The 25,407-nt window shown below is 44.1% G+C and overlaps 1 long non-coding RNA gene across 1 annotated transcript in view; it reads left to right on the forward strand.

Annotated features, from left to right (window-relative positions):
- The window catches only part of LOC133233706 (uncharacterized), a 46,116-nt gene extending 30,095 nt beyond the window's left edge, over window positions 1-16,021 (forward strand). Inside the window, exon 2 of the long non-coding RNA XR_009731808.1 lies at window positions 13,516-16,021. This is a non-coding gene — a long non-coding RNA (uncharacterized LOC133233706). The remainder of the gene's footprint in view (window positions 1-13,515) is intronic.
- Window positions 16,022-25,407: the final 9,386 nt, after the last annotated feature.

Below are 25,407 nucleotides of genomic sequence, written 5' to 3' on the forward strand. Positions count from 1 at the left end.
TGAGATGTGAGAGCTGGATCATAAAGAAGACTGAGCACTGAAGAAATTATGCTTTCAAATTGTGGTGCTGGAGAAGACTCTTGAGAGTCCCTTGGAGTGCAAGGAGATCCAACCAGTCAATCCTAAAGGAAATCAGTCCTGAATATTCATTGGAAGGACTGTAGCTGAAGCTGAAGCTCCAATACTTTGGCCACCTGATGGGAAGAGTCGACTCATTGGAAAAGACCCTGATGCTGGGAAAGATTGAAGCAAAATGAGAAAGGGGCAGCAGAGGATGAGATGGTCAGATAGCATCACCAACTCAATAGAGATGTATTTGAGCAAACTTCAGGAGATAGTGGAGGACAGAGGAGCCTGGCATGCTACAGTCCATGAGGCTACAAACAGCCGGACAAGACTCAGCAACTAAACAACAGTAGGAAAACCACAGGGATAGTTAATACATTAGGCTCAAAAGGGACATGTAAGGGAGAGACCACTGGAAATCAGAAGAGAACTGGGTAGAGACCCCCTGAAGAGACCACCTTTAGTTGAGAGACACAGCTAGCCCAAGGTGACCTTGAAGGGAGAGAGCCAGAGGAATAAATATCTGAATAAGTATCAGACACAATTCAGAGACTAAACCACCACCAGCCAGATAAGGAGCCCCAGTAAATGCTACCTACAGTGTTTCCACATTATTTTATTGACCCCAAATAAAATTTCCTGGCATTGTCACTAACCCTTTATATCAGACTTCACTCTTATATCTCCATCAATGGTTACTTGTTAACAGACACCAACTCTGGCTAAATTTATCAAAGATAAAGGGATTTGTTGAAAGGTTAGGTTAGTCCACAGACTTTAAGTGGCAGCTGACCAGCAAATCTTGGAAAGGATCAGAATCCAGGCAAAACCAGGGAATAAAGGAGCAGGAAATAACAGACGGCCTCTTAAGACTTCCATTGTTGGGATGAATCAGCTTCAACTATTTTCAGTCCTCATGTCACTCTGCTTCAAGCTTCAAATTCCAGGGAGAGTCTGACTGACGTCATTTGGATCCCCTGTCCTGCCCCAGGCCAGGGGGTGGGGGGTGGAGGAAGGATGGGGCACCGTGATTGGCAGCTCCACCAAGACTGCATTCCAGAAAGGAAAACAGAGGGACAATAACCAAAAGAGGCTTCTCAGGTGCTAGTCTGGCAAATGCAAAGTATCTGCTGCGATGACTTTAACATGTCTGTGATCAGACAGAACGATTTATACACTTGAAAATATTCAAAGAATTGCACAATAGAGGCATTTCCTAAAGAAAGGGTCCAAAGTATTAAGAGCACTGCTTCTTCAAAGGACCACTTTTAATAAACAAAATAAATGAAAGGTTATAAACGAAATACTCTCATGGATCATCTAGTGTTGTCTTAAATTACTTTTACTGCAATGTTACTTTGATGTGTGCCAACATAAAACTAGGGGTTAAAAATCCTTGGATTTATGGCACTTATAAAATCATAAAGCCACATCAAAGTTTAACATTCAATTCAAAGAAAATGACAAACCAATACAATTCAAATTACTCACATAAGATTTGACAGGTGCTGTTTTTCTGAAGCTAAGCTGTGACTCGTAACGTGAACGTAGCACTGACCGCTATACTATGGATATTCTGGAGTTCAGCACGGCTGTACCACTGCATGCCTTGTGATGACGCAATTCCCTCTTATTTATCCCTTCAGTCTCCTGGGAAAGCTTGGGACAGCAGGACCAGGTCATTGCTTGGCCTTCGTTTGGTGTGATAATAGTTGTGCTCTTTTCTTATTAGCCCATGATAATTACAGTGGCGTTGCTGGATGTTAATGAATGAAGAACACAAACGAAAACAGAAGCATAGAAATTTTTGGCAGTACTCAGTTATGATCTGGTCACTCAGATGATCCATAATATGCTGATATTAAATTTTTGAGATACCTTAGAAATATAAATGCAACTTTTAAACTATCTAGTGGAGGGACTTCCCTGGTGGTCTGGGGCTAAGACTTGATGCTCCCGATGCTGGGTACCAGGGTTTGATCCCAGCTCAGGGAGCTAGATCCCATAAGCTGCAATAAGCATTTGCACGCTCAGCTAAGATCCTGCATGCCATAATGAAGATTTTAGATCCAAAGTCCCACAACTAAGACCCAGCATAACCAAAAAATATATACATATATATTAAAAAAAAAAAAAAAACTAATGGAGAATCTGAGACTATGTCCTTGGAACCCCAGAAATCATGACCCTCCCCCGAGTATGAGAAACAGTGGTTTAGGTCAATGGCATCATCCTTGGTATAAATGTGTACCCTCCTAAGATAAACCCTTTGAAGGGTATAACAATGATTTGCTGCTATAAATTGCTAGATATGTGTTTGGTGTAAAATTTCCACATGCATTCTGATAGTTCTTAAGCCCTTGATATCCTGCAAATGTATTTTAAAAAGAAAAATACCTTACAGCCTTCTGATAACCTCTATTAAGTAGGGGAAAGCTCTAATTTCCAAGCTTTTATGTACATAAATATATTCATATATATTTGTTAAATTGTATGAAAAAGCATGCAAATTGAGTTCACAAGCAGAGGTTAGTATTCAGATCACCCTTCTAGTTATTAATTGCTAATAATTAGCTATTCTCCTGAGTAAATACACATATGGGAAATTTTACTATCTAGTGACTATGAAACACAGTGTTTAATGTTGAAATATTTCTCATCCAGTGAGACTAAATGACATTCTGTTCTATTTTAAAAGATCAACCCAACATAACCAAATTTTACATGCACTGACATTCTAAAAGTTACTTCAAATTATATGGCTGAGTTACGCTAAGAACTACAGCATCTTTCCAAAAAGGACAGAGTACAGATAGTTATGAAGAAATGCTTTTATATGTGAGATAAGAGTACCCCAAGAATATTGACATTTTGCATTATATTTCTAAAATAAACCCAAAAAACTATATATTAGCATGTTGTGGATTATTTGGTTGACCACCTATGTTATAACAATGAGAAAGCTTTTGATTTTCACCAGTAAAATCAGACTATTTAATTTATGATTTGGAGAAGACAATGGCAACCCACTCCAGTACTCTTACCTGGGAAATCCCATGGACAGAGGAGCCTGGTGGGCTACAGTCCATGGGGTCGTGAAGAGTCCACACGACTGAGCAACTTCACTTTCACTTTTCACTTTGATTCACTGGAGAAGGAAATGGCAACCCACTCCAGTGTTCTTGCCTGGAGAATCCCAGGGATGGGGGAGCCCGATGGGCTTGCCATCTATGGGGTTGCACAGAGTCAGACACAACTGAAGGAACTTAGCAGCAGCAGCGGCAATTTATGATTATGCCTTATTTACAAGTGGATTGGAAACATGAACAGATACTACTGAGAATATTTCAGTGAAGAGTAACTCTCAGATCATCCATATAGGAAAAGGCAATCTTGTGTGCACTGATTCTAAAGGACAGCATGATTCTGATGACAGATTAACAGAATTCAGTTCAGTTCAGTCACTCAGTCATGTCCGACTCTTTGCAACCCCATGAATCACAGCACACCAGGCCTCCCTGTCCATCACCAACTCCCGGAGTTCACCCAGACTCACGTCCATCGAGTCAGTGATGCCATCCAGCCATCTCATCCTCTGTCGTCCCCTTCTCCTCCTGCCCCCAATCCCTCCCAGCATCAGAGTCTTTTCCAATGAGTCAACTCTTCGCATGAGGTGGCCTAAGTACTGGAGTTTCAGCTTTAGCATCATTCCTTCCAAAGAAATCCCAGGGCTGATCTCCTTCAGAATGGACTGGTTGGATCTCCTTGCAGTCCAAGGGACTCTCAAGAGTCTTCTCCAACACCACAGTTCAAAAGCATCAATTCTTCTGTGCTCAGCCTTCTTCACAGTCCAACTCTCACATCCATACATGACCACAGGAAAAACCATAGCCTTGACTAGATGAACCTTTGTTGGCAAAGTAATGTCTCTGCTTTTCAATATGCTATCTAGGTTGGTCATAACTTTCCTTCCAAGGAGTAAGCGTCTTTTAATTTCATGGCTGCAGTCACCATCTGCAGTGATTTTGGAGCCCAGAAAAATAAAGTCTGACACTGTTTCCACTGTTTCCCCATCTATTTCCCATGACGTGATGGGACCAGATGCCATATCTTAGTTTTCTGAATGTTGAGCTTTAAGCCAACTTGTTCACTCTCCACTTTCACTTTCATCAAGAGGCTTTTTAGTTCTTCTTCACTTTCTGCCATAAGGGTGGTGTCATCGGCATATCTGAGGTTATTGATATTTCTCCCTGCAATCTTGATTCCAGCTTGTGTTTCTTCCAGTCCAGCGTTTCTCATGATGTACTCTGCATATAAGTTAAATAAGCAGGGTGACAATATACAGCCTTGACGTACTCCTTTTCCTATTTGGAACCAGCCTGTTGTTCCATGTCCAGTTCTAACTGTTGCTTCCTGACCTGCATACAAATTTCTCAAGAGGCAGATCAGGTGGTCTGGTATTCCCATCTCTTTCAGAATTTTCCACAGTTTGTTGTGATCCACACAGTCAAAGGCTTTGGAATAGTCAATAAAGCAGAAATAGATGTTTTTCTGGAACTCTCTTGCTTTTTCCATGATCCAGCGGATGTTGGCAATTTGATCTCTGGTTCCTCTGCCTTTTCTAAAACCAGCTTGAACATCAGAAGTTCACGGTTCACATATTGCTGAAGCCTGGCTTGGAGAATTTTAAGCATTACTTTACTAGCGTGTGAAATGAGTGCAATTGTGCGGTAGTTTCAGCATTCTTTGGCAATGCCTTTCTTTGGAATTGGAATGAAAACTGACCTTTTCCAGTCCTGTGGCCACTGCTGAGTTTTCCAAATTTGCTGGCATATTGAGTGTAGCACTTTCACAGCATCATCTTTCAGGATTTGAAGTAGCTCAATTGGAATTCCATCACCTCCACTAGCTTTGTTCGTAGTGATGCTTAACAGAATTAGCAGTAGTCAAAATGCTAAGTTTGTGAAAAATGTCTACACAGAAACCTCCTCTTAATATTTAGCTTCATTTCACAAAATACAGTCATCATTAATTTCCACAATCAGGTATTTAAAGGATTTACCTTTAATAGGAGTACGTTCAGGGTAATTTTACCCTGACATTGACATTTTATATCTCTGTATGAAAACTCCCTTGATGAATTTGGTCATACTGAAAAAATGTAGGATTGGGCAAGTTTATTTGTACAATTCAAAATGAGTTAAGAAGTAGGTAATAACAAAAAAAATTTTCTAGAGGTTTATATATTATCTCTCACTTTTACAGTAGCTTATGAGTAAAAATTACAGTAACTTATAAAAGAAAATTAGATAATTTTTGAAATATCAGAAAATCTCTGGATGATCCCCGGATTAGTTGTGAGCAACAAACGGAGGAAACATCTTGCTGAAAGTGTCAAGCATTTCCTATCTGGATACGATGTCTTCATTTCCTATCTGGATACGAATCCGTTTATAAGCATCATGTGATGAAGTACAATGGGTGGGCTTTAAGTACAATGGGTGGGCTTTTAGTACAATGGGTGGGCTTTGAAACCAGCTCGGTCTGGGACTGAACACAGGCACTGACATTTATGAACTGTGTGGTGTAAAGCATGTTCTTAACCACTCAACTTGTTTCTTTATCCAGGTAAAAAGGGTGATAAGATTTACCTGTAGGAGTTAGATGACTTGATTTCCTTTTTGGCTTTCTTATTGGTCTGCAATCTGACACATTATGTGAACTCATCAACCCTACTTATCTTCAAGTGAAAATGAAGGCTTTAGTGGTGCTCAACAGAACATTATTTCCTTCCATCCCAGGGTCATCTAGAAAAGTATGGGGTGATTTTTTTGTTGTTTAGTCGCTCAGTCATGTCTGACTCTTTTGTGACCTCATGGACTGTAGCCTGCCAAGGCTACAAGGCTCTGTCCATGGGATTTTCCAGGCAACATTACTGAAGTGGGTTGCCATGCCCTCCTCCAGGGGATCTTCCCAACCCGGGGATCTTCCCAACCCAGGGACCAAATCTGTGTCTCTTATATAAGTCTCCTGCATTGGCAGTCGGATTCTTTACCTCTAGCACTACCTGGAATGTACCAAACCTATGTGATGTATCCTGTTTTTCTTAATATATAGATGATGAAATCTACCCATAGCTCCAAGGATATTTTCCTTCCAGTCTAGGTGTTGTGAATTATGTTTGTGTCTGTCTGCTTGTTTATGTGTGTTTCCAAAATCACAGAAAAGGAGTACAACATAAAGATGAGAATCAGACACCACCTGTTCTGAATCCCTCCCCATCTGCCTTCAGGGCACAGAGCCCCGCACACCCCACCACCACACAAGGTTTTTGAAGCTTCCGCTTTTTAGCATCCAGGCCAGACTTACCCAAGGCCTGGGGAAAGAAGGACATTCTTCCCGCTCCTCTTAAGGCTCCCACCTCCTTCCCCAGGACTAACCTCTACTCAGGACAACTGGTGGTCAGACTGCCCATTCCTTTCAGGGGAGACTCCATCCTCTCCCCCTGGGACTGGATGTTGTTCCTTAGCCCCCAAAGACATCAGAACACATTCTAGATCAGTACATTTGCCAAGAGGGTTATTCTCTCTTCAACAACACCATGTGGAGTCCCTTTGCTCCCAGCAAAGTTCCTTGACCCTGACACAGTCTCTCGTGTCTCTTGCCGCACAAGGGAAGGGAATGTGTGGCCCGTGTGTGCAGCCAGGCTCTTCAGGGTCTCCACTCAGATATGGTAGCAAGAACACACATCGCTCCAATATCTGGAATATCATGTCCTGGGTCCAGATCTAGAAAGCCCTCCCCTTCCTGGAGGGAAGAAAGTGGGGAGGCAGCCTGGCCCAGTAACAGCCCTTGTGTGTGTGATTCCAAGATGATTTACCCCACAGCCCTCCATCCCAGAGGAGGGTCACTGCTCCACTTTTCATCACTAACAGCTATTCTGACTGGTTCTCCCCAGAGCACAGGGACAACTTAATACATTATCAGAAGACTGAAAATGACAGTTTTTCTAGTTTCAGCTCAAGTGTTGGAACATGTAGGCTAGTATATCAAGCAGGATCAGTTGTTCTAATCTAACAAATACACGCTGACTGCCCATCATGTACTAGGTACAATGCCAAGGCTTAAAAGATAGAAATAGTTACCTAAGGAAAGCTCCAGACTCAGGAATAAACACGTATGGAAATTCAGTCAGGAGTTCCTGGTATACAAATTCTGGCAATAAACCTTGATTGCTATCCAGCTCTTTGGCAAGCCTGAGAATTTTGATTCCAGTAAACCCAAGTCAATCCACAGGCATATTTAGATAAGGAAGAGCAGGGGTGGAAATGGGACTGTTGAGAATAATAAACAAAGGTAAATCACAGGGCATTTCTGCAGGGAGGACAGCAGGAAGATACAGGAAGCTGAGAGAAGCCTATTTCCTTGGGTTTGTGCTCTGGCATCATACAGAAGGAAGGGACTAAGACATACATAAGAGGGCTTGACAGCCAGGGCTGAGCAGAGGCAGGAGTTGCCAGGAAGGCCAACAATGTAGCACGTCTTCAAATCAATGCTACTTTTTAAAATGGCTCAGTGATTATTGGGTGAGGTGAGGGTTAGGGGCTTTTCATTATTCAAAAGTACATATAACTCCTCTTCTTCCTACCCCCCTCCTCCTCTGCTTCCCTTCTCTTTCCTCCCAAGACTTTCAGGTGAGGCAGAACAAGGTGGCTTGTGCACCAGAAGAGGAAAGAGCCTCAATGGCCCAGAGCAGGTGTCAGAGTTCAGCAAGGAGAACGCAGCACACACACAGTCCGAGAGGATACAGAGCTCTTGCACAGGGAGCAGAGGGAGGAGGTGCCAGGTGGGGCACTGAGGCAAGGCTGAGAAGGATGTCTATGTGGAAAGGCAGCCCAGCAAAGGATGTCCGCATGCGGTAAGGAGAGCCTCTGGCAGAGAAGGGATGGTAGCGTGTACAAATACAGTAAGGTTGATCAAAGGAGCAAATAAAGTAAAGATAATGGAGCCTGGTTGTTTGTGCAGAAGAAAGATGCAAATATGGAAAGGAATAAATGAGCTCAGTGGATGGATTGGAATTGGTGATATGGATGTGAAGTCACAGTTTTCCATAAATAGGTAGATATATCAACAGATGGGGCTTCCATGGTAGTTCAGCTGGTAAAGAAGACCCGGTTTGATTCCTGGGCCAGAAATATCCACTGTCGAAGGGATAGGCTACCCACTCCAGTATTCTTGGGTTTCCCCAGTAGCTCAGATGGTTAAGAATCTGCCTGTATTGTGGGATACCTGGATTCGATCCCTGGGTTGGGAAGATCCCCTGGAGGAGGGCATGGCAACCCACTCCTGTGTTCTTGCCTGGAGAATCTCCATGGACAGAGGAGCCTGGTGGGCTACAAACCATTAGGTCCCAAAGAGTAGAACATGACTGAGTGACTAAGCACAGCACTGCATAGCAATAAATACAGATAGAGGTGTGTGTGTCTGTATATATATATATATATATATGAATAGTATATAAGAAGTGTGTGTGTGTGTAGAGACAGACAGACAGACAGAAAAGCTATCCATTAAAAGGGCCTGGAGCAAAAACACCCCAATAGAAATGAGCACACCTAGGGTTCTTGGATTCCAAACACCAGCCTCCACTGAAAGAAACCAAGGCTCTTTGAGGAAACAGCAGCTCCAGGCTGGAGCGGGGAAAGTGGACGATAAGCCTGGATCATCTTATGCTAGAAAAGGCAAGAAGTTTTCAAAGAATGGGGGGATGCCCAAAGGACACAAAATCCAGCTTGAATGGGAGCAAAACAAGGCTAATATATCAAGATAAATTACGGTAGTAATAGTTTATTACCCAAACATATATGCCCCTGTTCACACTGATAAATCAATCACTGAATTATAAATTAATAGGTACAGGTATTTACATAGTGTCAGACTCTCTCCCCACAAAATACTTATTAATTACAAAGGGGAAAAGAGAAGTCTCAGTCGTAAAGATTAACCCTGTGCTGCACTTGCAAATTTTCTGAGTGATTGTCCAAAATCATGTGGACGTGTGTATATGTGTGCAGGCTTCCCAGGCGGCGCTGGTGGTAAAGAACCAGCTTGCCAATTCAGGAGACACAAGAAATGCTGGTTTGACCCCTGGGTCAAGAAGATTCCCTGGAGGAGGGGATGGTAACCCATTCCAATATTCTTGCCTGGAGATCCCCATGGACAGAGGAGCCTGGTGGGCTACCGTCCATAGGTTTTTCACACAGAGTTGGACACAACTGAAGCGACTTAGCATGCATACATATATATGTGTGTGTATGTTATATTTATGTATTATGTATGTGTGTATTATATTTCTAAAGTACATGTAGAAACACTAAATCAACTCTAATCGAAACAGAGACAATGATCCAAACAAATTCAACAAAGACTTGTCCAGGTTTTATTTCCTTTTGGAATTTTCTAATCCTAGATGATTATTGGGAGGTGTATTAAATAATAAAAGAAATTCATCATGCATTCCATCCATAGGAAGTTCTAGGTGCCATGCTTTACTGAGTTTCAAAATTCCTGTTGCCTGGGACTGCTGATGTTCCACTGACTGGATGAGCTTGCACGGGGCATTGCAAAATTATTTAGGAGACATAACTTGGCGCTACTGTACTTCTACTCAAGGGTGCCATCTGTGTGCACAACCAATTTACCATTGCATCACTGTGTTGTCATGCTGCTTGAACCCTGTATGGATCACTGGCCCAAGTACATGCCTGCCCCACCACCCCTCCCCAGTCTCTGCTGGGGACATCATGGTTGGAACCTCTCTGGGTGAGTGGGAGAAATGACTCAACAGTCCTGACTCTAAGACTATTTGAGTAGACATGCAGAAACAGATGCCAAAAAAAATGCCTCTTATTGTACATGCTATCTCAGCAGACCCAAGCCAATTGCATACTTACTGTTGCAAGTGCAAAGAGGCACTTACAAAATTCTATCAAGCAAGGGGTTGCACGTTTAAATTGTTTGTAGCATATTTACTCTTTTAAGATGTATATAAAACACTAGAGATAATCCCTCTTAGAGCTGCTATGTATGGTTGGGAAGGTTGTGTACTGCAAAAGGGCATGTGGCCAGTTGCATTCATGTCCACCCAGAGAAAAAGATGCATCTCAAATTTTGCACAGAGGAGCATTATCTTTACTTCTCTAGAGAGCAACTACAAAATGTATAAGAACGGTTGTATGTTCACTTCTGACTGCACTTTTGGAACTCTCAAAATCTTGTTTTTCAACTCTAAATTCTCCTTCCCCACAAACTGTCAAGAATCTCATCCTTGTAATTTGGGAGAATTGGAGAAATAGTACAGGATACTTGCAGAGTAAAGACTGTACATAGTACCAGGTGACTAGAGAATAGGCAGGAAGACTGGATTAAATTTCTAAGTGACAGTTGCTTTCATATTTACTAGTAGCATTTTGTATAAGATAGAAATGTAGAACTGGTAAGGTTGGATTCTCATCTTAGTATCTGGATAAAGTCATATTCAAAATTGAATATTATCAGGGTGAAGAAATTCTGAATTCAATATAAACATTTTATCTAGCATATGTCTACATCCAATTCCATGGAGAAAATTAATATCTGTTACATAAGTCCCTGGAGGAAAAATTCTGGAACATTGATCCTGCTAAAGCAAGTCCTTGCAGTAATTACCATACTAGCAAGGGCTTCAGTAAGAATTACTCTAGATAGAGAAACTCCCTTTACCCCCCTTTCCATGTAGAATTTTGTACAAAAGGAAAACAAGAGAATACATTCTCATTAACCACGCTGTTTAGAAAGACAAATAGGAAAATTACTAATTATATAATAATTGAAGAGTTGACATTTGATTACTCAGATCAATGTTTAAACAGGGTAAAGTGTTGAAAAACTGAATCATTCATTGGCTCAGTATGTAGTCTGACTCCATGATGAAACTAGTTCAAATTTCTTTTTAACATTTTATTATAGAAAAAAAAAAAAATCTGATTCCTTAGAAAAGACCCTGATGCTGGGAAAGAAAGGAGAAGGGGAAGACAGAGGACGTGATGTTTGGATGGCATCACCAACTCGATGGACATGAATTTGAGCAAGCTCCCAGAGTTGGTGATGGACAGGGAAGCCTGGTGTGCTGCAGGCCATGGGGTCAAAAAGAGTCAGACACAACTGAGCAGCTGAATTGAACTGATAGAAAAGAAAAGTTGCTTTCAAAAATAACCCAAATAACTATGTCTTATGCTTAAATTTTTAATTATTGCTCTATTATTAAATATTTTAAAATATACAGAGGAGTATGCTGCTGCTGCTGTTGCTCAGTCACTTCAGTCGTGTCTGACTCTGTGCGACCCCATAGACGGCAGCCCATCAGGCTCCCCCCGTCCCTGGGATTCTCCAGGCAAGAACACTGGAGTGGGTTGCCATTGCCTTCTCCAATGCATGAAAGTGAAAAGTGAAAGTGAAGTTGCTCAGTCGTGTCCGACTCTTAGCAACCCCGTGGACTGCAGCCCACCTGGCTCCTCCATCCACGGGATTTTCCAGGCAAGAGTACTGGAGTGGGGTGCCATTGCCTTCTCCAACAGAGGAGTATAGAGAATAATAAACCCATGGTCCCAACCACTTAGCTATAACAAATATTTCCATTTTTCCATTTTCACTTGGAACCCAGTTCCATTTAGAAGCTGGGGTGCTTCCATACCAAACATAATTTTACACTTGTACCTCCTATGACTGTAAACAATATAATTCTATAACTTGGTTTTTTTTCACTTTACACTATATTTTAAGTATTTTTCCATATCAATATGCATACTTATAAGCCATTCATGCTGATCACTGTAGGGTATAGCAATAATTTATGTGTCCATTCTGCTATTGAAAGAAATTTTAGTTACTTTCAGTTTTGTTTTTGTTTTTTTTTTTTACTTTCAGTTTTTCACTGTTACAAACAAGACTTTGGTAAATATTCTCATGCATTTTTCCTGGAGCACAGCCATGAGAGTTTTTCCAGAGAGATTTATCCATCCCAGTTGCCTTTCCATAAAGGTTGCTTAAGTATAGCAATTTATATGGCTGTAACTAGAGACTAGAGGTTGCTGAGAAAGTCTCCCCTTCATGGAGGAAAACACAATGGTCAGGGAAGGTTGGGGTGCTTAGGGCCTCTCCCACATGCAATGGCTCTCACAGAAGCCCCCCAACTCGGGAAATAGCATGGCCCTTCTACCCACATCCTCCCAAAGAAGGAGACCTCATACGTCCAGGGTGTGCAGCTCTCATCCTGCAAGCACCCAGAAAGGTGCTTCTAAAATCTGGAACGGACCAATGGAAGCACCGTGACAATGACGGGGTACATGACAAAGGCCAAAGCTGTCTGGAGGTTCACAGGTGAATGGCAGCTGTGGACTCTCACCAATGCTCCTCCCCACAGAGGTCCACTTCTAATCCTCAAACACTGTCAATGTGTTTGCTCACACAGCAGAACGGATTTTGCAGGTATGATGAAGCGAGAAACGTTGAGAAGAGGTGATTATCATGGATTATAAAGGGCTGGGGTCCAAGGTAATCACAAAGGTCCTTATAAGATGGAGGCAGGAGGTTCAGAGTTAGAGACACTGGAAGACGCTGGGCTGCTGGCTTTGAAGATGGAGGAAGGGGCCAAGAATCAAAGAATGCAGGCAGCCTCTAGATGCTGAAAAGGACAAAGAAAGGGAGCCTCCCTGAGAACCCGCAGGAGGAACACCGTTCAGTTCAGTTCAGTTCAGTTCAGTCGCTCAGTCGTGTCCGACTCTTTGCGACCCCATGAATCGCAGCACACCAGGCCTCCCTGTCCATCACCAACTCCCGGAGTTCACTCAAACTCATGTCCATCAAGTCCATAATGCCATCCAGCCATCTCATCCTCTGTCATCCCCTTCTCCTCCTGTCCCCAATCCCTCCCAGCATCAGAGTCTTTTCCAATGAGTCAACTCTTCGCATGAGGTGGCCAAAATATTGGAGTTTCAGCTTTAGCATCAGTCCTTCCAAAGAAATCCCAGGGCTGATCTCCTTTAGAATGGACTGGTTGGATCTCTGTGCAGTCCAAGGGACTTGCAAGAGTCTTCTCCAACACCACAGTTCAAAAGCATCAATTCTTCAGCGCTCAGCTTTCTTCACAGTCCAACTCTCACATCCATACGTGACCACTGGAAAAACCATAGCCTTGACTAGACGGACCTTTGTTGGCAAAGTAATGTCTCTGCTTTTGAATATGCTATCTAGGTTGGTCATAACTTTCCTACCAAGGAGTAAACGTCTTTTAATTTCATGGCAACACAGCCCTGCCCAAACCTTGATTTCAGTCCAATGACTTTAACCTGTTCTCATCTCTGACCTCCAGAACCATGAGATAATAAATTCATGTTTGTTTTTTTTCCCCAGGTCTTCTGAGTTTGTGGTAACTGATCACAGCAGCAGTACGAAACGATCAATTGACAAATGTGGACCAAGTCTCACAAACAAGAGGACCCCACTCCCTACCGATCCTGACAACAAAGTGGCTGACACGAAGACTGCCCTGAAGACTGCCAGTCAGAACCGAAGCCACTGGCACCAAGGGCCCCGTGTGTATCACTCTCTGGTATTTGACAGCCCATTCCTGCAAGGGGTCCATGGTGACCTTCAGATGAGTGGGCATAGATGGTCGAAGCAAATCAGAGTGCGGTTTGTGCTGACTCTCCCTTATAGGAACTGGAGGAAAGTCTCTTGGTATCACTTGGCTCCCTAGTCAGTCCCAGATTTTGAAATCTGAGGCATTGTTCTCTGCCTCCTTTCTACATTTGAGGACTAACCTCAGCCTCCTGGGCTCCAGCCCAAGTGGGCATGTCCAAACCTGGCTTTGGGCAGCCTGTACCTGCTCACCAAGATTAGACCTCTGCATGCTGACTCCTGGCCTGTTTCCTCTGAACATATCTTGTGTTTCATGACAAAGCTGGATCTTGCTGCCCCATTCCCTGGGCTTCTGACCTGGTTTTGTCTGTCCTTCAGCTTGGCCTGTCCCCTGAGACGTGGACCTTGGCCTGAAAGTCACACCTTATTCTAACTCTGTGGCTTTCATACAAAGCACTCTTCCCAGCTAGTTTCTTCCACCTGCTTAGTTTAGCAGCCCCAATCAAAGGAGGATATTTCTCTTCTGACACCCGAAGAGTAGCTGCAATGAGCTAACAACCTACTCCGGTGCCTGGAAATATGTGGGCCACTATTCATACATCTCCCCTGTGATCTTATAAGACCATGGGTTGTGTCAGAGCTCAGAATGTCAGTGCCTCAGGCCTCTTCTGGAAAACACACCTTCTTTTAGAGAACTGCTCCCATCACCCTATAAGGACCCTGTTGACATAGCGGGTGTGGCTAATTGTAGTTCTCCACTCTCCTGGCCACAGTATTGGCACGTGAGCTGAGCTCATTAGAACACCCCACACTCCTGTCCCCACATTGGCCACCTGACCTCAAGTCAGGGACTAGTCAGAATTCTTCTGCAGAAGGTTTTTTAATAGAACATTAAGGGGGAGGAGCATTTTGTAGGAAGGAGGTGAGAGGGCGATCTCAGAGGTAGGAGCTGGGTCTCTAATCTCATGGGGAGAGCTGAAGAGAATGAAAGAGACTCAAGGGTACAAGAGTCACAGAGAAATTAAACTTTAACAGCATTTAAGTCCTTGGAGACACACAATGAACAATGGTTCCAAGTGTGGGCTTGGAGTCAGACTGCCTGGGATGCAACCTCTCTGAACCTGATCTTCCACTTTTGTAAAAAGAAGATAATACTTGTCCTTAACTCATGGGGCTGTGGTGAGGTTGAACAAATTATGAATCTGTTGAATGGTGCCTGGCACATGGTCACTTCACGATAAACACTACTATAAGCTGCTCAAGCCAGCCATGAGGCTACCTACCTCCACCTGTGCCCTGCCTTTGATTTGGTTCCCCAAGCTATTGGTTTCTAAGCTGATGTCTGGTCTCTATCATTTGCAACCTGAAGAGCACTGAGGAATGTAGTCATTATTTCCCTGAATTCTATGAGATGCTCTAGGAGAAAAATTTTCCATAGTTGCCCCAAATTTGGACAACTCTAGGATATTCATTCGGAGAAGGCAATGGCACCCCACTCCAGTACTCTTGCCTGGAAAATCCCATGGATGGAGGAGCCTGGTAGGCTGCAGTTCATGGGGTCGCTAAGAGTCGGACACGACTGAGCGACTTCACTCTCACTTTTAACTTTTATGCATTGGAGAAGGAAATGGCAACCCACTCCAGTGTTCTTGCCTGGAGAATCCCAGGGACGGGGGAGCCCGGTGAGCTGCCGTCTTGGGGTTGCACAGAGTCGGACACGACTGAAGCGACTTAGCAGCAGCAGCAGCAGGATATTCATTGGGCTTTGTCTATTGCTCTCCCTCTGTGATAGTCTCATTCTATTTTAATATATTAAAGGCTCTGAGTGATACTATAATTAAAGAATCAGTTGAACTTTTTTCAACCCAGCACCTCCCAAACTTATTTAACTTTTGTACCCTTTTTCTATCCTGTGACCTTTTTTCCCTTATTCTACAAAATTAGTGGAATACACTTCTGTGTAAGGAACAGTACATAAAGATGAGAAAACTGAAGAATCTGCTGAGTAGCAGGTTGAACACAAAACTACTTAAGTCTAAAATGTATGTTCTTTCTGCAGTTCTGTGCACATACACACACACACAAGTACCGTTAAATCACGTGGAAGTTATATGTTAGACGTTCTAGTTGTAAGTTGACTTTTCCATTTTAAGTGTTACTTCCCTGGAGAACAGAGTTTTAAGTACTTGCTCTTGCAGATCTGTATATACCATGCAAAATTAAGTAGGATTAAACCCTGTTAAGACAATTTTGAATAAAGATTATATGAGACACGGAATGACCTCTCTTTTGAAAAATGGCAAGAAAGATGGTTTTCGTTTTCTCGTTGGCAGAGCCAATTGTGGAAGAAACAGTCACTCGGGAGATGTTTTCACTACAGCTCACACTCTCAGTACCTTTGTCTTCATTTGCAGAATGGCCAAATTATTACACAAGTACTCATATTTCCCTCTGGGCTGAATCAAGCTTCTGATTATTCAAAGCTGTGTGTCTTGAACTGTAGGTCAAATCTGAGCAATGGTTATTATTATCATTACCATTTTTATTGTTATGGATTCATAGTGTTGGACCCTAAGAATTGCCAGCAGGAACTTTGGGACCAAGGGAGAGACTTGGTTCCCTCTGGAAGCCTTACACTCTAAATTAGACTGAGTTGTATAACGGTTTTAGGCATCTGATATGGGACTTGCCAAATTTCATGGCTTCAGGCACACGGAATGCACATCCCTGTTCCAGGGAGGCTAAATATTTTTCCAAATCAGTAGATAAAACAAACTCCCTGACCTCAACTTGCTGCCTGGCGCCTGGAGTCCTGAGTAGCTGATGAAGAGTCCTGTCTGCTATCAAGTGACGGGACATACTCAGACTGGCTCCTGCCCTCGGGACCTCGTGGTACCTGATCCCGTCTCCATCTTCGGAGCTAACATTTTGGCCACAACTTCAAGATCCAAGTCCAGAGGGCAATGGGCCAGGGTTAGATACCATTAAATGCCATTGAACCAGCCTTGAAGGGCAACTGTGACTTCTTGGGGCATGAGGCAATGTGCTGCCGCTGGGGGCCGGTGAAAGCTGGGGATCGCAGACCCCGGGGAGATCGCTTCTTGAACGTCATATCTGAAGTGGAGAGGTGGCCACACCACTGTCTCGAGTAAATATGATGCACAGGTTTTAGACCTTACAGAAGCCAACCAAGCAGGGAGTAAATCCATCCAAGGGAACCTGAAGCTTCTGACCTGAGACTTGGTGGGGGCGGATTCCGTAACTACTCGACAGTGACATCTGCTGGCTGAGTTAGGCACTGCCACCTCGCAGACAAAACTGAATGAGCTAAGCTCTGAAGACTCAAAGGAATGCTAAATGAAGGGAGTGGGGGAAGTTCCCACGGGTGGTTAGAGAGAGGGAAAGAGGTGTGGGGGGGTGCGGGAAAGGGAGAAAGACAAAGCAGAAGGAAGATGGCGGAGATTTTAAAACATGGCAACCCACTCCAGGATTCTTGCCCGGAGAATCCCCATGGACAGAAGAGCCTGACGGGCTACAGTCTGTGGGGTCGCAAAGAGTAGGACACGACTGAGTGACTAAGCACAGAAAGTGTTACAGACAATAAAAATTCATCTCATAATATCACCAAAGCCTTGGAGTCTTTTCCAGGAGAGATACTGGCCCTGCTAGGCTCTGTACCAGAACCTTTCTGTGTTTATCAGCTCATTCGGGGCTTCCCTGGTGGTTCGGATAGTAAAGAATCTGCCTGCCAATGCAGAAGACACGGGTTCCATCCCTGGGCTGGGAAGATCCCTTAGAGAAGGAAATGGACTCCTATTCCAGTATTCTTGCCTAAGAAATCCCAGGGACAGAGGATCCTGACAGGTTACAGTCCATAGGGTCGCAAAGAGTCAGACACGACTTAGCAGCTAAACAACAACCGCTCATTACTTTGAGGTTTTTCCTCCCAGTCATTTCCATTTGCCCTTCAGATTCCTCTGCCTTTGCATCAGTGTACAAATGCCTGCTTTTCTCCCCACCTTCTCCTCTCCTTACCCCCAGTTCAGTTCAGTTCAGTTGCTCAATCATGTCTGACTCTTTGCGACCCCATGGACCCCAGGGAGGCTTAAGTTTTTCTATAGACAAGAGGCAGGCAAAGGACATAGGGGGAGGGGGATTCTGTTCCTAGAAGGCTCCATACAGTTCTGCTCAACTACAACCTCACATCCTACTTCATATCACTGTGGATCAGTTAGTGACTCAGGTCCCAAAGAACACATAACCCCACATCTTTCCAAACTGCTCTAAACCACGTAGCTACTCTTCTCATCACCAAGACCACTAAACTGGCCTCACTTCTAATGTGGGCTCCTTCAGGGCACTGTTCACCCCACTGCAGGTCCTGACAGTTCACCTCTGATGGCTAGGAGGACACCCATTCCCACTCTGCATCCTTTAAGACCTACCTGGTACACTGCTACGCATACAGGTGATTTAGTCGCTAGTTCAGTTCAGTTCAGTCACTCAATCGTGTCTTTGCGACCCCAAGAACCACAGCATGCCAGGCCTCCCTGTCCATCACCAACTCCTGGAGTTCACCCAAACTCATATCCATTGAGTCAGTGATGCCATCCAACCATCTCATCATCTGTCATCCTCTTTTCCTCCTGCCCTCAGTTTTTCCCAGCATCCGGGTCTTTTCCAATGAGTCAGCTCTTTGCATCAGGTGGCCAAAGTATTGGAGTTTCAGCTTCAGCATCAGTCCTTCCAACGAACACCTAGGACTGATCTCCTTTAGGATGGACTGGTTGGATCTCCTTGCTGTCCAAGGGACTCTCAAGAATCTTCTCCAACACCACTGTTCAAAAGCATCAATTCTTCAGCACTCAGCTTTCTTTATAGTCCAACTCTCACATCCATACATGACTACTGGAAAAACCATAGCCTTGACTAGATGGACCTTTGTTGACAAAGTAATGTCTCTCCTTTTTAATATGCTGTCTAGGTTGGTCATAACTTTCCTTCCAAGGAGTAAGCGTCTTTTTAGTCCCTAAGTCATATCCAACTCTTGCGATCCCATGGACTGTAGCCCACCAGGCTCCTCTGTCTGTGGGATTCTCCAGACAAGAATCCTGTAGTGGGTTGCCATTTCCTTCTCCAGGAGATCTTCCTGACCCAGGATCAAACCCAGGTCTCCTGCACTGCAAGCAGATTCCTTACCAACTGAGCTACCAGGAAAGCCCATTCAAGTAGCCCTTGATAAATGTTTACCGTAGGAATGAATGAATGAGAGGCTTGTTTTAATTCTAGGACATCAGGGCATTGAAAAGGTTTTGCTCATAGCTATTACAAGGCCCAAATACTCAAAACTGAAAACATGGAAATTAAAATTTCTGAAGAAAAACTGAATCTCTCTTCCTGGCCTTTTGTATCATTGTTTGTTTGAAAACAAACAACAACAACCATAAAAACTCCTTTTGGAAATTCATCTCGACTGAGATCACAACACAATGCTCTAAGTTTCTGTAATTTTCTGTTTAAGGAATTCAGTGAGTTTAAGTCCTTCAAAATGCTCAAAGATGACTCCTGTGCACAAGGGTCAGAAGTTGAATCATAAATTGGCATCATCTCCCAGAACTCAGACCAAGGACCTGCTTTGAAGAATCACAGCAGAAGGCTAAAAATTATAGCGTCAATTGACTCAGGAAAATACGTGAAATCCTGGTGGTTTGCTGCTAAAATTCTCCTTTTTCTATCAGTTTTCATTTGGTAGATAAAATGCATGTATGAAAGATAGCCTTTTTTGAACATAGTCACAAAGATTAGATGCACATGATGTCTAGGTATAAATACGCCTTTTCAGCCCCTTCATGTTTGCTGTGGAACTCTGGGGGAGCCTACAGGGATTTTAGGATTTTCGTGTTGTCTGAGACTGTTAAGTAATTATGAAAAATAAACTCTCCAAGCAAGATCTGATTGAATTATTTGGTCTCCTCCTTCTTGGCTCCTGTATTGTGCTCATAGGATGTCTGTCATTTGGAAGGAAGGGTGATGCAAGATGGAGTAAAGTCACGACCATCCAGGACCTCGAGAGGAAGATGGCACATGAGCCATGTAGTCCACCAAGAGCGCCCAGCACACTTGGGTACTTGTTCTGGAGCACTGGGCAGGTAGCCGTGATTCACCGTGGTGCCACACACATGGAGACCAACGGGTGACGATTCCCAGCAAGGGGTCATCCTCTTCCGAAATCTTGAGGAGCCTCCTACATGGGGATCGATGCCGAGGGGTGGTCACTGCTGGCGGGTAAGTGGGGAATAGGGAAAAATAAATAAAAGGAGTTTAGAATTCTCTCTTGGGATAGAACTTAGAAGCTTTAGGTATCTTTCCTACCCAGGAACCAGGCAGCAAGGCAAGTCACTCCAGTGAAACCATTAACACGGACAATGTGGCCAAAGGATGACGTGCTTCCTGCTGTACTCAGTAACTCTCAGCTCTTTGTCATGTCCTAAGTCTTAGGAAAGCTTCTCTGCAGTGACACGAACTCGGCCGTGCTGTTGGTCTGAGTGGAAGGGTCTTGCTTCCCTGTTCAGGCCAGTTTTGTTAAAGGGGGAACAAGACTCCCCACCCGTACCACTACCCGCCCCCACAGGTGGAGTTGGGGGTGCATATGAGAGAGCCCTCATGTGACAGTGGGACTTGGGGGACAAATATCAGGGCTATTGGATCTGACTGTTCCTCCTCTCCAGGAAATTCTGTCCTCACCTTGAATGATAGCTTTTTGTTTATTTTATAAAATCAGGGGCAGGGAGCAATTACTCAAAGACACCACATTTTCCCAGATGAAATGATCTGATATATAAAATGAAAAAAGTTGTTACAGACTGAACTGTGTCCCCCTAAAACTCAAATGGTAGAACCCTAACCCTGCCCCCATGACGGGAAATGCCTAGTCACTCAGTCGTGTCCAACTCTTTGTGACCCCATGGACTGCAGCCTGCCAGACTCCTCTGTCCATGCAATTTTTCCGGTTAAGAATACTGGAGTGGGTTGCCATTTCCTCATCCAGGGGATCGTCTCGACCCAGGGATCAAAACCGAGTCTCCTGTGTCTCCTGCACATGGGCAGATTCTTTACCACTGAGTCATCAGGAAAACCCTTGAGGGGAGATAGGACTTTTACGTGAAAGTGAAAGTCATGTCCAACTCTTTGTGACCCCATGGACTGTAGCCTGCCAGGGTCCTCTGTCCATGGAATTCTCCAGGCCAGAATACTAGAGTAGGTAACCATTCCCTTTTCCAGGGGATCTTCCCAACCCAGGGATTGAACCCAGGTCTCTCTCATTGCAGGAGGATTCTTTACCATCTGAGCCACCAGGGAAGCCCTTTAAACAGGTGATTAAAGTCAAATGAGGTCATAAGTCTCATAGGACTGTGTCCATGTTTCCGTTTATTCACCTGGTCTGTGGTGTTTTGCCATGGCAGTCCATGCGGACTAATCCAGAAGGCAGGACTGATCCAGAAAGCAAAAACTGATCCAGAAGGCAGAGTAATCCAGAAGGCAGGACTGATCCAGAAGGTTCTAGAACATGTCTTGCCCTTTGCTGAGGTGCCTGTTAAAACTTGGGCTTTCCTCATAGCTCAGTTGGTAAAGAATCTGCCTGCAATGCAGGAGACCTGAGTTCAATTTGTGGGTCAGGAAATCCCCTGGAAAAGGACATGGCAACCCACTCCAGTATTCTTGCTTGGAGAATCCCATGGACAGAGCCTGGCAGGCTGCAGTCCAAGGGGTCACAACAGTAGAACACGACTTAGCGACTAAACCACCACCACCTGTTAAAACTTGACCTCTTTACAGGCTAGTGTAAATTCTCCAAGGACTGACCCCCTGGAGAAAGAAGCATCTAACAAACTTGCTATTGGCTTGAACAAAGACTCCTGGAGGAAAGGCACTCCCTGATTGAAAGACAAGAGCAGTTGTGTGGTTTAGCAGCATTTCCTTTTCCAGAAAACATCCACATTTTGAGGGAGAATCAATTCTTGTATCTGTAAACACCTCGATGGCTTTTTGCAGATTTCTCAGTAAGCTCTGTATTCTTGCCTGCATCCTGGAGGGACTTTCAAATGCTTAGCTTGTTGCCCAGAAAACACTAGCCCTTCGGCTATTATTTGTCAACTTCAGCTGAACTTCAGAAGAAAATATCAATGACTGCATTTCTGAATTCTGAACTTGGTGAGGGCAGGAATGAGAGTGTTGGATTTATTCCCCTGTCCCCGCCCCCCCCTGCCCCCGCCCCACCCCGGGGCACTTAATAGAGGGCATGCATTTGTCTTTCAGTAAGTGTTTGTTTAGACTTGACCTTTAACAAAACAAACACCCAGCCATTTGAAATATCTAGTGAAGACTGCTAGTTAGTTCTTTTCACGTTTGAATGAGCTTTTCTCATGTGTGCCTCAGTTTGACTCAAGTTTCTCAATCTGTTTCTCTTTTTTTCTTTTTAACATTCCTGGCGTTATGTCAATAGAACACTATAAAACAGCAGTCTTAAGACAATCAGCAGAACATCTGAGTCACAACTAAGACCCAACCCAGGAATTTGAAATGCAAATAAACCATTTTTTTCCTGAATTTTCTAAATCAGAAGTACATAGTAAATACAATCCAGTAATACAAATGGTTAAAGAGACTGGAACTTTAACTTAAGCTTTGTTGTTGTTTTTTTACAGTGTTGAATTCATAAAACACTTTCTGCATGATGCTGTTTACTTTCAATAATTTGAAAGCTATCTCTAACCCTTGTGAGTCAGAAGAACAGACTGAATCAGAAATGCAATAACTTTGATCACATAACAGCACAATGATCATATGTTAAGGTAAGTGATGTCTCTAAACTGTTTTCCCTTCATCCATTGGTGGAGGTTGGTGGTTTAGTCACTAAGTTGTATCCAACTCTTGAGACCCCATAGACGTAGCCCTCCAGGCTTCTCTGTCAAGAATACTGGAGTGGGTTGCCATTTCCTTCTCCAGGGGACCCTCCCAACCCAGAGATGGAACGTGCATCTCCTGCATTCAGGTGGATTCTTTACCACTGAGCCGTCGGGAAGCCCCTTCATCCATTGCTTTTGCTGAAATGCTTGTGTTGTTACTTTGAGACATCTCCCCGTACCATGATTTTGAAGTCATACGATAAGGATTTGTGGGGTCCACACTGGGGCATGGAAACACTTCTGCTCTTCCTTATCTGTGAATGAAATGTTGACACATACAACTCAATGATCCTTGGGGAAAATCATTGCTTCTAATTTAAACTCCTTCACGTTTGGAGGCTGATTCCTATTGTTCTCTGTCAGCCTGTGCACACACTGAAAACCCCTCTTGACTTTTGACCCTTAAAAAAAAAAAGAGCAGCTTGTGTTTTTGTTTTGGGGGGTTGTTTTTCTCTCCTGCCACCATCTCCTTTGTTTAGTCTGCCCATTTCTAGACACTCATGCCAAGTTCTGGCCTCTTCCAGTCCACATTCCTACAATCTCCTCTCTCCACTCGGAAGCTGACCACATGGAAGTTGTTTCAAGTGCAGTGGTTTGGTTCATCTGCAGAATTTGAAAACTAAGGGCTTGTGGGCTCATCTAACATTAAATTTTTAAAATTCAGGGACTTCCCTGGTGGTGCAGTGGTTAAAACTCTGTGTTTCCAATTCAAGGGGCTTGGGGTTCAATCCCTGGTCAGGGAACTAGACCCCACACGCTGTAACTAAGACTCAATACAGACAAATAAATAAATATTAAAATAATAATAATACAAGTAAAAAATAAAATAAAAATTCTTTATCCGTGTCAAAAAAAAAGAAAAAATCTGGCACCCCTGGGCCAACCTCTGGCCAAAGTGGAGTAGCAGCTGCTCTTTAGACCAGGCGTCCACTGCTCAGTCTAACCCAGACCCCACCGATCCCCTAGCGTAGCCGGCCCCCAGCTCATTTTGCTTCCCTCTCTGGTTTCTGAAGGCCTTTGAGTCCGAGGCCTCTTATCTGCATCCAGGGTTGCTCTGTGGACCAGGGGAGGACAGTAACACCCACCCACATTCCAGGTCACTAATCCAAACCTGCACAGTCCAGCACGCCAGCCACTGGCCTCACTGAGTGTTTAAAACATGGCTAAGGTGGCACAGACAGATTTTAGTTTAATTTTTTTATAATGGTTTAAAATAATAGCATATTGGTCAGTGCAGGTCTAGACCAAGAGAGATCATAAGATTGAAAGACTTTGTTACTCACACAGGACTGTTGCTCTATTATTAAGCTACTTAACTTCTCCGAGTCTCAATTTTCTCTTCTATGGAAAGGGAAGATATCAGTAACAGCACTGTGGAAGTGAAATGAGCGTCTCCTATAAGCGCATGTACGGTAAACAATGTATAAGAGATCTTTCTTGCTTTTCTCCTTTTGGGAGCCTAGGCAAGCAGTCGGGCAAGCAGCTGATCAAACTAGCTGGTTCTGTGCTGCAACCAGCCATATTCCCTCACACGTTTCCTTTCCACACATGAGAAAATTGAGGCTCTGAGAAGTTAAGCAGCTTGATAAACGCCCCCATGCTCATGAGTGGCAGACATAAGACTGAAATCCAGGTCTCCTGACATCAAATTCGATGGTGATGTCACAGGTGAGGACATTATAAAAAGAGAACACTGCTGCTGCTGCTAAGTCGCTTCAGTCGTGTCCGACTCTGTGCAACTCCATAGACGGCAGCCCACCAGGCTCCCCAGTCCCTGGGATTCTCCAGGCAAGAGTACTGGAGCGGGTTGCCATTTCTTTCTCCTGGGGAATCTTCCCAGCCCAGGGATAGAACCGGCATCTCCTGTGACTCTGGCACTGGCAGGTGGATTCATTACCACTGAGCCACCTTGGAAATCCCTCACCCAGGGCAGAGCTGAACTTAAACCCCCACTGACAGCCCCAACATGCTGCCCTTTCTGGATCTTTCACTCCCCAGACAGACATGTGTAGGGAGAAAATACATGTTTTCTTTACTCAGTTCTCTCCTTCAGCCTTTCAATTTGTTATTTCTTTTCTGTTTGGAATCAACAACTGAGCAGTGATAGCCTAAGTAGACTTCACCTTGTCCTTGACAAATCAAGAGAAGGTGTAAAGGACAAAGCAAGTGGGATGTGACTGAGAAGGGTGGGCAGTGGGAAGGCTGGTGAGGTCTTGGCCGAGGACCTGCTGTTGGCTCCACGCCTCCCACTGCGTCTCCTCAAACCCAGGTACTTAGAGTGCCTGAGGCCTGGGGGGACCTGTGGTCTGGGTTGACCTCACTGCCCTTACCTTTGGACGGATGGCTCACCCTGGGCCTTGACCAGAAGCTGCAAGAGTGGGTGGGAGCAAGACGGAATTTGGAAGAAATCTGGGTTTGGAATACAATCTTTGAGCACACCCTCTCTCCTCGGCTTCCTGGGAGCAAACGCAAGACTTTGTTACAAATCATAAACGTATGAACAGTGAGAGGGAATTGCTCGTGGTCTTGGCTGTGCTGAGGTGAGTTAAGGGTCATGGGCAGGAGCACGGAAGTGTTGGGGCAGACACAGCCCCATAAATGGAGGACGTAACTCCCTATACAGCCAATAAGGTAGTGATGCTGTAATTAGTAAGGGGGTCTCTAGGGAGAATGCCCAGGAAATTGAGCCAGCGTCCTA

Source organism: Bos javanicus, chromosome 20 (assembly GCF_032452875.1).
Source record: "Bos javanicus breed banteng chromosome 20, ARS-OSU_banteng_1.0, whole genome shotgun sequence".
Lineage (NCBI taxonomy): Eukaryota > Metazoa > Chordata > Mammalia > Artiodactyla > Bovidae > Bos > Bos javanicus.